Here is an 18,376-nt window from a genome sequence, read left to right as displayed (position 1 = left end):
TTATTACGGGCATCTGTGCAGCCCTCCCTATAGCAGGTGTTTTAAAATCTAACTTTACATTAGTCACATTGCGGGAATATGTTGATCCTCACCTGTGTTGAGCTGGCTGTGCGCTCGGGGATCCGTTTCTATCACAACTTTATATAGCGTTTCATAACCGGGGTTAGAAAAGACCCTAACACCCCTTCCCCGTTCTGCATATATATATATATTTAGCAGGAGAAATGTGAGGAATAATGTAATAGTTGTCATCTGTTATCAGCGATTACATAAGATCAGACAGGTGGTTTTTCATGTTGCTATTTGTCCTTTGCAGTTTCCGTGTATTAAATTGGAACTTAACAGCATGTAGTGTGTGTGTAAATCGCCTTTAATTTACATTAACAAAGTAAGGAAAACAGCCAGTGATCAAAAATGTCATTTCTAAAGAGTAACTAAAACCAGCATAACCCGCTGTTTCCGTTTAACATTAGTAAGTTTTCTTGTAGTGCATGATAATTAAATAGGATGTTGGAAGTCACTTTAGCTGTCAGTCACGCTGGTTATCTTTCCCACCCAGAGGAGAGCCTCAGTGGGCGAACACTCGCGCATGGATACTGTCATTTGTGACTGATTCATTCATAGCATAAATAAACTGTGTGCAATTGACCAAAGCCTCCATATCTGACTAAGAACATTTAGTGCTTCTCACGCTTTTGTGATCTCAGTTGAAACGTTATCTTCCTTTTCAGATAATGCTTCTTTTGAATGTGAAACACCTACAGCATACCGGATTGCGTTTAACAGTTGCTGATGAAAGTAGAACTTGTTTACGACCCCCCCCCCCCCCCCCCCAAGACAGTGTGAAGGGCTCATTAGTTTGAGATTTAACTGGCGTGCAGAGCACTAATATCCAGCTGAAAATACAAGCATATTTATTTATAAACAGCCTGTCTTAACTTGTTTGGCGCTCACTTTTCTGAAGACTTTCATTTACTGCTAAGGTCCAGACTGGCTTTGTTTTTAAAAATCCCAAGTTGTCGTCTTTCAGCCGATGCTGCTTTGGTTGTTTATCGCGTAGCAGCACGTGGACGTTGTGCTGAGGGGCCTTGAGGCGTGAATGTCCTCCCCGATAGCCCAAGGCCCTTGGTGGAAAGGCGTATGTCGGTTGAAGACTTTGTTCCCTTGGTGGGTTTGGACCTGTAGCCTTTGATGGACTGGAATCCACTGACGGCACCAGTGCCTCCTGTCACGTGCTGCACCAGCTGCTGTCCTCCATATTAATCAGGATAAATGAAAACCCTGCAATCTGCCTGTGGTCATAGACCATGAAATCCCTTTGAATGTGACGTTAATCTTCCCTCTCCTCCTAGCACCCATATATATCGGCGTTGCAGTTTCGTTCATTTGGAAAGTTTCGGCACTGCCCATTAGTGACTGCTGTAATGTGATCTTCGGTCTTTTAATTCTGGGGACACCTTTAATGGAAATCTCTTGCACGGTCTCTTTGGCAGAAGACAAGCGCATGTTTTCTCTGGAGAATGTATTAACCGGCTGTTCATGGTGCCCAGTTCAGGGAAAGATCTGACTTTTAGAAGCTGTTTCTTCCCTGGGAACGCAAAAGTTGATATTTGATTGTGTTTGTTTTTCTCTTCTTTTGTTAGGGAAGAAAGAGATGCTTTTTGTTTCCAAAATTAACTCATGTTGAACTGGTGAGTTACCTTGGCCTTCTGTTTAAATGTTCCTGTGTGTGTGTCTGTGCACGTCTGTCTTTTATCAAACATGGCATTGTAGAAAACAGTGAATGTTAGCGTAATGTATAATGCTCACATGCACCAAACAAATAGTGTGGGCATTATGTATGTACTCCATATTTAAAAAGCTATCAAATGCAGTTTATGTCAAGTGTCCTTAGGTGTACTTGATATGTTTACACTGTAATATGTCTGTGAAACTGAAATTTCATTATGCTGTGCTTCACATCTCATTTATTTAAAAATAGGCCTTGTCCCAACAGATTTTTTAATTGAATGAAATGTTTTTTTTCTGTTTGTTTCTTTTTCTTTTTTTTTTTTTTTTTACTTCTGAGACAGATGAGATTAATATCCAAGTCTTATGAGAATTTTCAGCTGACCACACTTGGCAAGTTTTATGCAAAACCTTTCAATAGTCTTTTTATCTTTGCTCACAGTGTTTGGGATGGAAAATAAGGTGTCTGCAAATCTGTGGCATAAAGGCTGCTTTAAGTTAGGCTATTAGCTAGCAGAAACTTTTTCAAATAAACAGCTAAATGGCGTAATCGCGTCGTAGACCTTTATTGTTATGATGTATACTCGGGTAAATGCCTACAGATTAAATTTTTCTGCATTTTAGAAGATATCCCAATATATGCAATGTGAATATTCCAATACAGATTTGGTTTAAGAATACATAAGAATGTGAAACTGCAATGTTGCCAGTATCCCAGTGCTCCCCCGAACAGCATTTCCTTCGCAGATGGTCTAACATGCGCAGTAGGTATTGGGGTTGAGGCTTGTTGTGCTGCAGCTGATTGTTGAACGGATCCAGTGACTTTATTTGCGGGCTCTGGTTGCTTAGAGTGGGTCAGCATGAGGACTAAGGCTCCATCAGTGGGGGTGTGAAGGCGAACGCCCCCCCCCGGCAGGGCCCAGGGGGGTGCAGTGTGTGCTGGAGTAATACGCACTGTGTGGCAGTGTAGCGCTTGCTGTCTTGTGGCCTCCACATCCCGCACTGCTGGGATGGACTGCTTCTTACCACTGACCCATTTTCCTGTCCCCGGAATTGTAAACGCTACCCGTTATCCTGGGGGTGATGGAACCCAATGGGAGCTGGTTTGTGTCTCGGAGTGTGATGGGATCTCGACCCACCCTCCCACCTATGACGATCGGCCATGGCTTACCCAAGCCGACCCGGAGCGTGGCCCGTTTGGCACGGCTGCTGCTGTGGCGGCTTTTCTGGCGGCTGCCAGTGTGACGCGCTTCCTTAGAATGCTGGGAAGCCAGTACCTCAGTCCAGCACAGCACCGGGTCCACAGTGCGCAGATCCGCTGGCTTCCCGATTAGAAGGAGAGTGCTTTAATTATACCGTGGGTGCTTTGTGCTTATTAGGATGTACAAGACAGAATAATCCGCGCACTTTTCTTGGACTACACGTGTAGGCTAAAAATACACGGGGGCTGTGGAAAGAAAAGCTATTATCTGCCCTTTCTAATTTCATCCCCCCCACAGGAAACGGATCGCTCTGCTCGCGCTCACCAAGCCCATGCCGCAAACCACTAAAGGCGCTTGTGACGCGCTTGTGAATGTAATTTACACTCCCCAATTAAACTGTCGACCTCTGCCCCGTAGTATAGGAAGTGACTTTCTTCGTGTTTTTTTTTTTTTTTTTTTTTTTTTTCCTCCTCGGCGTAACGTTTATGAGCTTGCATTATGATCCGCAGTGTCACCGTCGTCGCGTGACGACGATTTTGCGCTGAATCAGGATCGGGATTCTTCGTTGTCGTTGCGCGATTGTATCTACGATGAAAAACTTGTTCGGCTCAGCTCAAACGGCAGCACCGGTAAACGACAATAAAGACGTGTGTCGAAGGATAGGGAACGGTAAATGACACAAGGCTAGGATCTATGATGAATGTTTGAGAGCATAGGGTGGTCACCTTATGGATTAATAGGTCAGATTGTTTGCGTGTGCCTGAATATGTCTCTAAGCAGTTTGGTTTAGTGACCAGACCAGGCATTTCCACCCCAGAGGGTTAATTTGCTCTCGGCACAAAGAAACGCATGACTTCTTGCTGGGATCAGATGACTTAATTTGAATTCAGAATGCTGCCCCCCCCCGATTTGTTTTTGTTTTTGTTTATATTTTACATTCTGTAGAAATAACATATTTAATCAATGAAAAACCACAATAAGCTAGTTGGTAAGTGTTACCTTCTGAGCTTCGTCAGTGTTTAATCTGGAGGAGTTTGCTGTCCCGGGAGCGGAGGAGAATGTCAGCAAACCACGTTCGGTGAATCCGAAGCAGACCGTCCCCACGTATGACCGTGGTCATTTGGCGGATGTCCTCCAGGCGCTGACTTGCGTGTCGCGAGAGTCATTACGGCCGTAATTATTCGCTGACCGTCAGATGGAGTGCCTTGTTTGCGAAAGGCGTAACGGTGACCGGCGCAAAAATATGAGCTTGCTAAAGCGGATAAGAAAAGATGGTTGGGGGGGAGGCAAACAGAGGCAGCTCACAGTTATGCTGTTGGGGGAGGCTGTTGACTTAGCCTGGCTCTGGGAGGCCTGACTCGACCATATCAAATGCACCACTTTCGATCGCGGTTCACAGGTGTGAACACTGAGGCCAGGGAAAATACCGAACGAACAGCCAGAAGGTCCGCCACGTTCACGGTGGGGAAGGAGCCTGAGCGTCTCCCCGTCCTTCTATTTGCGCTTTTGTAATTAGGCCCTCCGACGGCAGATGGTTTCATACATACATTGTGTCGAGCTGAAATTAGACAGAGACCCCCAGACCTCATTTCCCTGCCGCTCGTGGAGCGCGAGCAGCTTCTCCGTCTCGGTGGGATTCAGCAGGCTCCCGCGGTCACGGAAAGCGGCCTTCCGCTCTCTCGGGCTTCCCGGGATCGCTCCGGCCTCCGGCGCAGATCTGTTTGCGGGGGTGTCACGGTGTGAATAAGCGGGTCCGGGCGCCATAATCCAGTCAGGTGGCTGGAAACACTGTGATTGTGATTTTATTTATTCACAAAGAAATTCTTTTAGACAGATGAATTCAATAAGTTTATAAAACTTTGTGTTAATGTTTTGAAGTCCTTGTAATGTCGTGCGGCATCTGATGGTAACAAACACATTCCCTGGTTTTTGATGAGTTTAGACACTACAACATTTACAGACATTCTTTTTTTGTGAATCAGCTCATGTATTAAGGTCTCTTCATATTTTTAATGGCCATTTTCCCATCTTAATGCACTTAGTGTGATTGTGGTAAGAACTGTCTTTTTTTTCTTTTTCCTTTGGTTGTATTTTCAAATACTTAACCTTCAGATTTAGCCTCATGTCTGTTGTACGTACAGTGCAGTGTCTGATAGATGCCTTATTTCATGCTTATTGAACAGGAAAACAGCTTGAAATGTGTCGTGCAGTGCAGACCTGCTGTATGTGTATATGTGCAGGCCTGCTGTATGTGTATATGTGCAGGCCTGCTGTATGTGTATATGTGCAGGCCTGCTGTATGTGTATATGTGCAGGCCTGCTGTATGTGTATATGTGCATGCTGTCCCATTGCCGTATCCTGGGCGTTTTCAGGACGCTCCGCCGAGGCTACTTTTGGCCGGGCCACATTTGACATGTGGAAGCGGCAAATCTCTCAGCACACTGCCCCCACCACAGCTGTCTGACGACACCGGTGCTCATGGTGACGTTTTTGGGGTCACGCTCGCTTGTTTGTTTACATTCCATTTAGCTCGCCAGGAAGATGCACCGCGGCCCTCATGGGTGTGGCGAGAAAATTCTGAACGTTTTTGTTGTTGCTTGTTGTTGTTGTTGAAAAGATGGGACATACTGGTTCTCACTGAGAAGCCTTCCAGATTGAAAACCCCTTGTGGATTTTGGATCGCATCCCTCTTAGCTGCAGTTTTAATCATGGGAATATCTGTGCTGACACTTTGTAGGTACCTCTCGCATCGTAGCCATGGCTAAAACTGCACAAACCAGTCTTGTTTGCAGGCTGGTGTATTGCTTTGTTTCTGTACTCACCTGTTAGCTGCAAAAACATGAAGCCTGTCGATTGCTGGCTGCAGCTGTGCGTTTTGGTGTCTCAGCTTATGGCGTTATGCTTTTCTCGTAATGCGGTCTTGGTTCAGCATGCGGCATATGCTTCAAAGTTGCAATACTTTCCTGGGACAGTAGGTGGCGCATTGCTTTAGGACATTGATTTGTAACCTAACAATTGCAGAGGGCCTCGTGTCCTTGAAGCAAACGCCTTCCCCGATGACATGCCGACTGTGCCGGCTATGAATTAGGCACGGCTGTGACTAAACGTAGATCATTAAACCGTACTGAAATAGAAATAAAGCAAGGGGCTGAATGATGGGATGTTGGCTGCTGTTCTGTGTGTTACACTGCCTTGTCATCCCTGAGGATTAGTCCCGTGACAAAACGCAGCGTAACCAGGGAGTCTGTGTGTTTTACTGTGCATAGCAGGCACCACTGTCCAATGGGCTTTGTTTGTCAAAAGGCGCTGTTTAATGTTGTTTATTGATTATTGTTCTTAGTTTACCAGATCCTCAGCAGATGAAGATTTTTTTTTTTTTCCATTTGTGTGTCTGCCAGACAAATGGTCTCTAAGATACGATTGCAGCATCAGAATATGTTCCTGTCATTAGACGTTAGCGTTCACCCCTCTCCAGGACTGCCCAGTCACCCTCCGACACTTGAGAATTGAAGGATCTTCATTTGCCTTTTGAACATCAGCGCATTGGAATGGGTACTCGTATGTTAGGTGACAATCAGGAGGAGGCATCAAAACAGACACAACTAGGAGCTGCAGAGGTCCTTGTTTTTGTAATAAATATGAAATGGAAGTAATGGCTGAAACAGAAGAATAAACTTTTTGTTTCACAGGCAGCAAAATTCCCAATTTAGCTTTTTCTGAAATTTTATTCCATAGTTTTTTTTTGTTTTTTTTCCCCACATATTCAGCTAATTTTGTGATGAAATGAATGATTTTCGCTGCCGGTACTCCAGCCTTAGTACAGATGGTTCCTCCCGGAACAGAAACGTCACGCTGCAAATGCGGAGGCCGGCCGGCTGCCAGCCGACTCGGGGGAAGTTCCGTCGTGCGTGTGGGTCTGTGATCTGTCAGCCCGTTTCCTGAGGAGGGACTCGGTGCTGAGCTGTCGTCAGATGCTCAGATATGGACTCTTCTGGCCCAGTTGCCGGCCCTGTCCCATTCCTGTCCCCCCCTCCCCTGATCTTTCAGAAACTCAATAAATAGTTACTGAATAGAGTCAGAAGATCGTAACTAGTTCGCAGAACATGCCGATTCAGTATCTCAAAATAAACATATAGGGAAATGTTTATTAAATATATGTGGTTTAGTGACTGTTTGTGGCCAACAGGGGGCCCCAAACCTACAGAGCTCCGTGCAAATGCATGGTTTGAATGGTGGTAAACGCCGCTGTTGTCGGCGTGTTTGGGAGTCCTCCACCTGAGCTGAATTGCCAGCTGTAAATCCCCCTTATCGTGAGGCTGCTGCTCCAGGTCGGTTTGTCTGACCTGGTGCTACTTCAGTACCGCTTAGGTGGGAGAGACTCCAAACTGCTGACAGTGTCCCTGTGCAGCGGGCGTGACGCCCTCGATCCCGCATGGCTGCCCGTCCTCCCGTCTAGACCCACTGATGAAGGTCTGGGTGGGAGCTACCAGCCACTGTCAGGATGCCCCCTACCGATCTCTCTCCATCAGCAGCTCTCGGGACGACAAGTGGAGGGGGGAGTACATTTACATTTGCGCTTTTGTCCAGAGCGACGTACGAGTGAGGCGAATGGCACATTACAAACACAGGAGTGGGAAAGAGACCAGACTGTTAACATTCTGAGACAGACCGAGAAATCTGTTATAATTACGGTCACTCCTCCCGATTCGTGCATTTGATATTGGGAGTTTCAGTTATTCGCGAACTGGCCATGAGCAATTAAACAAACAAGGTTATTTTTGGAGCTTGCCGACAGAATGCAGAAACTCGCAGCCCCTCGTAAGCCAAAAAACGATTCTGAAAATGATTTGGGTCGCATAAATTCGTAAAATATATTAATATTAGTGATGCATGATATATTTAAATCTCATGTTAGCTGTCTTTGTGACCAAGGAAGGACTCTCGTGTTTCTCAGAGTAACTTGCAAAATGGCACTGAAAAGTTTACATCTTTAATTATGAGTCCACAATGTAGTGCTCCCAGTGTGTACAGTAGTAACTGTACATACAAAGGCATAATTTTGATGTTTTGTATATTGTATAAAGATCTAGATAGGAAATGACAAAGTAATTTGACATGCAAAGTGTACAGTACTGTTTGTTTTGAAATTTGTAATAAATAGACTTTTTATGTTTTGCTTGAGGCTAGCAGACTGTTATGGGTTGAGGTTAGGGGGGCCCAGGTATTATTCGAGAACGGATCTGCCGCCAATAACCCTCTCGAATGTGAAGTGGTTACTGTATATTGTTTTTGGTACCTGCTTGTAGTTATCTTCCATTTCTGCACTGTTCAGTTTGTGTCAGTATGTTTCTTACCTACAAACAAAGCTAATAAACATTGAAACAACTGTTCAACTGAATTTTTACTGTACTTTGTCCCAATACATCATGTTTGTCTTACACAATTATACATTTCTACTGACTACCGTCTCTTTGCAAGATGACCAGTAAGATCGTAATTTCGTGACAACTGGCCATTGATATTTTGATTAAGAAGGTTGCGTGTCCTGGGGATTTTGGGGTGGGGGGTGAAGCGGGAGCGTGTTCGGCGTGCGGCTAATGGAAGGTGACGTGTGAGGTTTACAGTGCGGCGGATTTGTTTAGATGTCAGGGATGTCCTGCCGGGCATTTCATTAAAAGCCAGACTTGCTGAGGGGGCGGCTTTGTAGCATGGCAGACGCTTTCTGCTGTTTGAAAGTGTCTTTGTGTGTTTTTGCTAAGCAGATATATTCGTTCACTTTGAGTCAACCGCTTGTCACAGCTAGTCGCGTCATAGCTTGCTTAAAATATGGTTCCGTGTAGCCTTGTGCATTAATAACGGTTTATAGTTATGTTGTTGTTAGTATTTTTTATGAGTGCAGCTATATCAGAATGTTTTGCTTTTCACATGCATTGGGGGGTCGACGTGTGGCTCGGTGAGTTAGGCTTCTGTGATCGGGAGGTCGCTAGTTTGAATCCCTCTCTTTGTAGAGTAGCTACATCTCAACTGGGCTTTGGCCCCTAACGCCCCCACCTCATCTAATGAGCTTGTGTTCAGACCCCAGTCTTCTCTCTCTCTCTCCTGTAAATCCATTTCCTGTTCTCCACGAGAGAGATGGGTATAGTGAGAGTAAGGATTGGGTTCCGAGCTCAATACCAGCCATTTATCCAGCGACCCTGGAGCACCTATGAGCTTCAGGGCCTCGTTCAAGGGTCCATGTGGCAAGTCCACCGGTTTGATGTGATCGGTCGTCTGAGATTTAATCAATTAACGCCCGATGCAAATGTGCTCCTGGCTGGAATGGAGGCTAGCAGGTTCTGTGCCCTCGGGCGCAAACCATCTCTCTTCTTTATCTCTATCTGTCTTTATCTTTCAGTAATAAAATAACTCCGGTCTTATATAAGTATCTCACGCGCTGTTATTGTCTTTGAGATTAAAAGTAATTTCATTAAAACACGATATTGCTTGTGCAAACCCAGTGTCCCGAGTACTTTAGGACACTGACGAAAATTCTTTGCAAAATTGTGAATCCCCCTGTTCCTGCTTGCTGCAGTTGGCGTTTGTCTAACGAAGCTGGGACCTACGATTTAAATTAAAGTGCACTTCAGAGTTTATTAAGGTTTTAACAAATGGAGAAACTGAGTTGTTGATGTTTTCACATAATAGAATAGAGTTGAGTGGCCATTAAATTAAGGGTCTTTGTGAAACTTAAGTTTAACTTAAATTTCTCACCTTAAAAATTATGCTAATATTCACTTAAAATAGACACATTAAACTTATTACAAATGTACCTTATTTTATTCCTAACTTTATAAAATTAAAATGTCCACCCAATACAGGAGCAACCTGCATCTTTACATGGAACTGAAAGTCGAAAAACCAGCAGTTGGACAAATATGTAAAAAAAAAAAAAAAAAAAAAGCTGTGAACCAAAAAGTATTTAATGACAAATATTTGACTGGCCTTCATCAGTCATCTGTCATTGTTTGTCTGTATGATAAGAGTCATGTGTGTTATCTTTACAAATAGACATACTCCCGTAAATCCTGCAATGGTAAGTTGCGTTTGACCAGTATTTGTTCAGTGCCGTGTTCTGTTGGAAGGTAAACTGCTTGTTGCAGAGTAAATTCCAGTTCAGGATGGTACCCGTCTCTCACTGGGGTGGTTTGAGGCTCGCTCAGCGGGTTTGGCCTTTGTGTCAAAACCAAACAGAGTGTTTTCTGCATGGGGCCGTTGCTGTACCAGCTTTCCCAAAAAACATTGGGCTTTGGGTAAAAGTATCTGCTAAATACATTTAATGTAATGGTTTCACCATGTAAACTCACCTGTTTCGTCTTGGGTCCCGGAAATCCTTTGGGTCCTGACCCTATACCCACGTGTAGTCCTGCCATTACCCATTCTGCCTGTTCTGTCTGTGTGTGTGTCAGCACCGGATCGGCTGCTTGCTGTCCTTTCCTTCTTCCCATTGCTTCCAGTCCTGTCTCCAGACACATTTTCCATTTCCCGTTCTTGCAGTCCCATGTTGTTCAGTTCCATCTCCCTCAGACCAAATCCTGCATTTTCCTAAAGACATTCCTGCTAATCACAGTCCAGCCTAAAGCAGGCAAACCACATATTTCATTCAAATATGTTTGTGTACCTTGGACAGTCGGTATCTAAGCAGCTGTGTTTCTCCTCGCAGAACAAAGATCGGCACTGACGTCTGCCTCTCCCAGACTCCTGCCGTCTGCCTCTCCCAGACTCCTGCCGTATGCCCGGTAAGTTCCATAATGTGCCGCGCGTCGGCATAACCGTGATTTGGCAGTGGAGGGCAAACTGTGGCCATGTTTGTAGCACACGTTAATGAAACACGAGCATCCGTGTTTTCCCTGCTATCGAGACGGGGCAGTTTGCTGTCGGATGTGGGGGGGGATTCCCCACAGGGGGTTTCCCGTCAAGGTCATGCGGCCTTCTCTCTCTCGACGGGATTTCCGTGAGCCTTCGGATGTTGCTGTCTCTGTGGATTATGCCTGTCTGAGCAGATTGCGGATGGGATTTTGTGTTGTCCGCGTACGTCGTGGCGGTGTGTGTATATTTAGGGTATACCACTGTGAGCCCTGCCGCTCGTCCGAATGGCCGCCTGTCTCCGCTCTTGCCGTGGCTGGGGGGGCGCAAGCATGCAACCCCCCAATCATGTCTACAGGCCGTGAACATGTGACTGAAGTCTGTTCTGTCCATCTGGCACTTTAGATCCTTAAAAAAATCTAAAAAAATAAGTCCTTAATTGGTATTAAAATGTCTTAAGTCCATCTGTTAAGGGACTTAAAGGCACAAACGTGGAAAATAACATCGATTCGGGTCCATGCATGGAAAGATTTTATTAGCTGCAACCGTTTTGAATTTTTAAATCACATGTTCAATGGAATCTGCATAGATGACCTCCATGGTTAAAATCTGTTAACGATATTTGGTGTACAGGAAGTTCCTCAAACTCGGTGCGACGGGAATCAGAGCTGTGGAGTCTCACCTTGCATATGGGGAACGCAAAGTGCCAGCAACCTAAAGTGACTGGTGTCATTGCATGTTTTTGTTATTGTGTATAATTGGCAATAAGTGTTAAAAGTCTTAAATCTAACATTCCTGAACCTGCAGATGGCTTGTTGTTGTGATGTTGGTGAGATATGACTGGGTAATGATGTTCTGGAGGTACTGTTGTGCTGCATGTGGTCTTCAGCATGCTTGTGTCCAAGGCTCCATGTTTACCACGGCCCTCGTCAACCACCGAAAATACCAGAGCCACCGCCATAATCTACCTTTACTCTTTATTCTGTTCATGAATCTCTGGGGATCGGTGCTGAATTGATCGTAAAAGCTGTTGCTGATCCTACTCACATCTCCATAAAAGTCCTGGTGAGCGATGACATCAGAAAGTTGAACGTACGGCTGAGGATGGTGAGCTTCAGGTGACTGAAGCTTCTGGACCAGAGCGGCATGACCGGAAAATCAGGATCGGCTCCTCTGTGAAATTTGGATGCGGGAACTGATGTTTATATTGGGCAAAGCCGACATGTACTGTGTCAAGGGAAAGATCTCAATCATAGAAAAACAAACGGAAAGGAGCCGGTGAAAAAATCAGAAGCCGATACCGTTTGGGCCTGGCGTTTGGATGCTTTCTTGCTCTAGTTTCTCTGGGTGACACAAATGATCGTATCATTTTTACTTCTGTTCGGCTCAGTGTAATGACCTTTGTCCATCTGCTGTTATTCATCATGCATTCTGTCCTTTTTGATGAAATTCTCTTTGATCCTTCCATTCCCTCTGCTGTGGTTTAACCCGGGACGGCTCTGATTAAGCTCCGCCCGGCCCCATCGAGGCCTCCGGTGCAGTCCGAGATGGCTGCATGGTCTCGGGGAGACTTTACATCCTCCCTGTCTGTGGAGTTACTCTCTGCCTGGGCCTGCGAGTCTTGGTTTGAAAGGAGCTGAAATAGCCTGTCAAGGAACAAAATGTCACCAGGCAAATTACTGGATGTTAAATATGTTGTTTCTAACCGTGCTGAGCACATGGTGACACATTTCTGCCGAATCCGTATTAAAAATCTCTGTGGCTGCCTGTAGGGATTTGCCATCGAGGGTCGTCTCTCACCTAATCTGTACTTTCTGTGAAAAGCCGACTTTTTTTTTTTTTTCCTTTCAGATCTTTTAAAAATCTTGTTCACTTGTCATAGGATCAGTTTAACCCAGACCGAGATTTTTGTACTGGAGACAGGGGGGTGCGGGGTGTCTATTTCAGGGGGGTGCGGGTAGAAAAGGGAGTCAGCCGAATGTGTGCTGTAGATTTATCCGGAAAAGAAGGTGAACCCTGTAGCCAGGGGAAGGTATTGGGGGGGGGGGGGGGCCTTAAACCCTAAATGCTCCAAGGACTCGTCGACCCTATATATGTGTTGCTTTGGATAAAAGCTTCTGCTAAACAAAAATGTAAAATGAACTTGTGAGTAAATTCTGCCCTGCTTACTGCGTGCATTCAGAGATACTCTTATTGTAATGTGTAAGGGTGGTTGCACACAGCATTATAACGTGGGCAGAATTTTTCGTTAGTGGAAGCGTACTAATGCTTTCGTTAAACAAACAGTGTTTATAAATGAGCGGTACTCTCTGATGTGTCGGTGATGACTCTGTGTGGCCCTGTTCGTTATGCTGGGCCCCGTTTTAAAAGGGACGAAAGGGATGAAGCTGGCTGTTAATAATAATAATAATAATAATAATAATAATAATAATAGGATCCCTTTCTAACAGTGCACAGGTGTATAACTGGAGGCGCCCCAGGGCTGGCTCTGAAGCCGCACTGTAAACGTGCACAGTTATCTCTGTGAAGCCGCACTGTAAATGTGCACAGTTATCTCTGTGAAGCCGCACTGTAAATGTGCACAGTTATCTCTGTGAAGCCGTGGTGAAGCAGCTGCCGTGGACGACCGTGGCTGGTTGCCATGGCGATGTGATGTCAGCTAGGAGCAACATCTGTTTGGTGTGTGAGAAGGGGGCTTCTTTTTCTAACGAGGCAAAGGGAAAAGTACCCCACACAGAGCCTGTTGGCGGTGCCTCTGATGGCGCCGTGCACGGTGTGGATTTCACGGGCATTCCCCGCTCGACGGGGAGTTTCGGACACGCCTGAGGGGGGTCTTGGGATGCCCAGTTTAGATATGTGTGGACGGGTAACTGCAGGGTTATTGCATCTAGCTTTCATGTAAGAGTACTATTGACATGTAGATGCAAATGGGTTGAGGCCTGTGGGTACGAATCTTCGAATCCTGACCAAACACACCAGTGTGTCTCGTGCAGCTGAAATGACTGTGGTCCCTCCCAAAAAAAAACGAACTACTGTGTTCAAGTCCCCATGCGGATTAATAATTAATGACTAGTGGTGAACAATCGTGCGTTATTGGAAAAGGCACCGCTAATTAATTATAACTGCATGCCTAATGCCTGCCAATAAATAATGTATGGGGAGAATTGAATTATTTTATTACCCTGTCCTGAGGTCTCTAGTGCTGCAGCCCCCCACCCCCCCCAACACCGAGAAGACCTGCCTGGTATCGGGTCCGCTCTCAGGACATGCCTGCGGTCAGCAGAGGGCACTCTCGTTTGCCCCCTCTCCCCCCCCCACCTACCCAATCCATCTGTATAAGGCCACATTCTATTTCGGTGAGGCTGGAAAACATTCTGTCTTATTGCTCAGACCACATTATCTGGGGAGGTCCAGGGAAGGGGGTGGGCAGAGGTTATTGGTACTTATTTGGGCAAGGAGAGGATTCGCTGTTTTTCTTTTTTTTTTTTTTTATTTGATGCCTCGGACCAGCTGAGAACCGTCCAGCTAATGCCTAATATCCGCGTCTCGCGGTTACATGGCTTCTCCATCCCCTCCTGTAACGGCTTCTGATTAATGGAAAATCAAGGCGACCTGCAGCAGACACTCTATTAGGGTAATTGATTTGTCTTAAAAAGAAGCTGGTCTGTGCTTTGAAGTATTACGATGTTATCAGTAGGGGGCGGTACTAAATGTTGGTCCTGTTTTGTCCATTTTTGGGCAAGCGTGGACTAGGGAAACCTTCAAGCAGGAGGTTGACGACCCCCCCCAAAAAAAAAAAAAAAAAGCAGAGATACTCCTGGGACACTGAAAATCAGGACTCAGGTCTGTCGGTCCTTTGAGTATCTCAGAGCGATAAAACAGCCAAAGGGGAAACATAGAGCTATGTTTGTATGTGTGTGTTTTTATTTGTTTGAGAAATTTTGGTTTTATGAGAAAACAACCAAACCATTATGTTCAAAATATTAAGAGCGGCTTCATCCAGACCATGCTGGTCCTTTTCCAGGAAGCTATATTATTAATCTGGGTACTAAACTTTGTCCCTGGTGAATGGAGAATCACACGTAACCCTTTGTCGTTCAGGAGCTCCCTAATTCAGCCTGAACTATTCCTGACCCTCGTTAAATACAAACATATCAGAACTGAATCGTTCCCCTCCCGCTTGGACCACCGAGTCACATCATCTGACTGTGTGAAATTAATTTTAAAAACATCTGAAGGGCACTACAGACGGACCAGAATGAGGTCATTGTTAATAATCAGTCACTTTAATTAATTTTCAATACTAGAGAGCAGTAAATATTATCAAGCAGGAGGCTTTGAGTACCCGGCTGTGTCCTGTTATGGTGGTTGCTGAGTTATTCGCACGTGTGTGTGTGTGTGTGTGTGTGTGTGTGTGTGTGTGTGTGTGTGTGTGTGTGTGTGTGTGTGTGTGTGTGTGTGTGTGTGTGTGTGTGTGTGTGTGTGTGTGTGTGTGTGTGTGTGTGTGTGTGTGTCCTCACTGGGTCACTCCAGCACCGTACCCTGGGGCCCTGCTCTCTTTAGCCGACGTCGATCCGGTTTCTCTGGCACCTGTAGGCCATATCCGCTTCCGCGTGGCTGCCCGCATGCCGTATTTATGCTGGATAAACGTGCCGCTCCATGGGCAAATAACTCCCCAGTGTCCTGAGGGGCTCTTTAATCTCTACTTTTTTGGGATATAAAGATATAAATCGACACCTATACTGCTTATGTGTGACAAATCAAATTTCAAAATGTAGCGTTTGGGATATTTTGGGGATGAATAGTGAGCTCCGGATACTGCTGGTATAATCTGACTTATTCTGCATGCATGAGTCTGTGTGTGGCGCCGCCCACAGGCACCTGCAGGAAATCCCCTGCCCCGCGCAGTGGGTGTCCCCTAAGCTGTCACTGTGTGGACACAGGCTTATGCTCCCTGTCACAGTTATTACCTTTGGCTCTGGTTACGATCCTGTCGCTCACAACGGAGTTGCACCGATGGGAGAGGAGCAGCGTTAGGGCTACAGTGCAGCAGCTTGCCGTGGACCCCCCACCAAGGCAGCCCCCTCCCCCGCCACCGCCCAGGGAAGGTGCGTCCACTCGCACGGCACATTCCATTCACTTAATTGCGGGATTGGTTCTGCGTCGATGATTAAGCTTTCTTCTTGGTGGCGACGCGTGACCGTCTCAGATATTTGTTTCCGAAGGGTGTAATAATCGATGTTCTCCGCAGTGTCGTGTGATGACATGTTTGCTTTGAAGAATTTGGGGGGGGCGGGGGACTGAAGGTATTGTTTATGGACTTTGGAGTAGAGATGGGCGATCCACATTTTTTCAGTTCCGATCCGATTCCGATACACAACTGCTGATTCCGATATGAGCTCTTTTTACTTTGTTATACTTTATATATTAATTTTTTAAGCTAGTAAATACAGATGGAGAAAATGTATGACAAAAAATATTTAATTAGGCAACTACAAACAAACATAACGTACTGTTCCACCTCATTTGTTTTAAGCGTTTTTGAGCCATTTGCAGTTCAATATGAATATCTTCAAAGCAAGTATACACAAGTGGCGAATGCTTAAAATGTTAACAGTTTTTCTCCCATTGGCGTCAGCGCAGTTAAACTTTTGTTGCGATGGCAGCCCCTCCTGTATCACAAGCTGCAGCGAGTTCGCAGGACAGTCCAGGTTAGCGACTCCCACATCATCCATTGCTTTGTTTTGTCTCGCAGTTGCGTGCGTTTTGTTAAATGGGATTGTCCATTAAACACTATTCCCACCTCAAAACTTTATTTTACATGGATTGCAAATCGCTGTGCTACTGGTTTCTGTTAAAAGCGTATAATACTCCCAGATCATCACGTCTTATCTAACGCTCCTCGTACTGCGAAGGGTATGTGCATGACGTCAGAGCAGGCGGAAGTCACTGTACTCACACCCACTGAGTAGCAAAAAAGACCGAGGGACAGCGATTTGAATGCCGCAAAAAAAACACATATGAAATTGGAAAGAGCTGTCGTGCGATTGATTGCCAAAAACTAAATAAATAAGTATAGGACGTGGATCGGTCACGCATGGCCGATACCCGATCCGTCAAATAGGTCTGGATTGTCGCCGATACCGATCCGAATATCGGTATCGGTGCATCTCTACTTTGGAGGCAGATATGCCTGTTTCTTACTGTACCTTAAAACCAGAAGCGAACTGGCAATTTGCCTAAAGTTCTCATCACAACTGAACCATCAGTGATTTCATGCACCTAATTTCTCTGCATGTAATAGTCAGTATTGGGTCTGGGACTCCCAAATTATCCTCGCTGATTTTTATGATTTTGTTTTATTGTTTGGCTGAAGGTGGAGTAGCATTCTGTGGCTTGGAATGCCCTGCTGGGTGGGAATCTTCCTGTCACCAGTGTGTGACACACGCACTGTCCGTCACCATGACGAACGGGAAACCGCTGATGTGTTTTGATCCCCAGCATCTTGTCGTGGCATTGAGGAGGTGGGGGTGGTCATCAGGCGAGTGATAAAGGGGGGGGGGGGGGACAGCGATCGTCCTTCTGCTGTTTCTGCAGCTCCCTCCACTCTGCTGAATGATGATTTTCTGCTTTCCTGTGTTGGCTCCCCTCAGGTTTTCCCTACACGTCTTCCTCTGCTTGGTGCCCCAGTCCTCCTGCATGTTCTCCCCATGTTCTCTGGGCTTCTTCCCGCAGTCCAAAGATGTCATCGCGCTGACCAGGGTCTCTAAGTTGCCTGTAGTATGTGACGGTGTGTCCCTGTGTTTGACTGCCATCCTGTGCCCTGTTCCGTCTGGGACAGGCTCCAGCTCCTCTGTGACTCTGACCAGGATGAGCGGCTCTCAGGCCTCCTGAAGTATGTTTCTTGCTGGTTTTGTGTGGCCTGTGACTGCCTGAAGCTTTTTTGTTCTGGTTGCCTGCCAGTCAATGAGAATGAAATCCCAGAGGAGCATCTAGAAGGGTCCAGTGTGCCGCATGCGATCTGCCCGTCTCAGCCCGTTAGGATAGCCGTTCATCTCTGCGTGCTTTCCTCGCATGTCTTGGATTTAAGACGTTTCGGTGTGACAAAATCTATCAGCGGTAAAATATACTATATCGTTAAACTGATGGGTAAACGGTAACTGAAGGCCGGTTCGCAGCCCTGCCCCCATTCTGAGTCGTTAATCTCTCAGTGATTGTTCCTGTACTGTGTCAGGACCAGATGAAACTGCACCACTGAGACTCTGGCTCTGCACTCACAGGATCCTGTTCCGGATGTTTCCCAGCGGTGCTGACAGGAATTATACTGTCATTCCCATCCATTTTCAAACCCCCTTACCCAGTGCAGACTCGCTGGGAAAACGGCCATAAGAACTTTTTTCCTTTTTCCCTTAAGATAAAGAATGTGATCGAGAATTAAACATGACTGTGATCTTTGTTTCTTTAGTGGCAATAAAAAGGAATTAAAACGGCTCCCCTTTCAGATGTTTTCGGGTCTCTGCGCTTTGATTAGCGGAGCCGCACCAAAATGGACTTGCAGGTCGTCTTATTTAAAGGGGGCTGCTGTGGCGTCTCCGGCCGTGTG

At 45.9% G+C, this 18,376-nt stretch overlaps 1 protein-coding gene across 6 annotated transcripts in view; it reads left to right on the top strand.

Annotated features, from left to right (window-relative positions):
• The window catches only part of LOC111837866 (1-phosphatidylinositol 4,5-bisphosphate phosphodiesterase beta-4), a 50,648-nt gene that overhangs the window by 1,672 nt on the left and 30,600 nt on the right, over positions 1–18,376 (top strand). For 3 of the 6 annotated variants that reach the window (XM_023800338.2, XM_023800296.2, XM_023800306.2), the window contains exons 2-3: positions 1,644–1,691; positions 10,631–10,706. The gene's annotated coding sequence lies outside the window, so the exon portion shown is untranslated. Of the gene's footprint in view, positions 1–1,643; positions 1,692–10,630; positions 10,707–15,709; positions 15,882–18,376 lie in introns of those variants that run through there. The other 3 variants (XM_023800315.2, XM_023800325.2, XM_023800330.2) reach the window with 2 other exon arrangements.

Source organism: Paramormyrops kingsleyae, chromosome 19 (assembly GCF_048594095.1).
Source record: "Paramormyrops kingsleyae isolate MSU_618 chromosome 19, PKINGS_0.4, whole genome shotgun sequence".
In the NCBI taxonomy this organism is placed as follows: domain Eukaryota; kingdom Metazoa; phylum Chordata; class Actinopteri; order Osteoglossiformes; family Mormyridae; genus Paramormyrops; species Paramormyrops kingsleyae.
The sequence above is the reverse complement of the archived record's forward strand: the minus strand, read 5'-3'. Positions and strand labels throughout refer to the sequence as shown.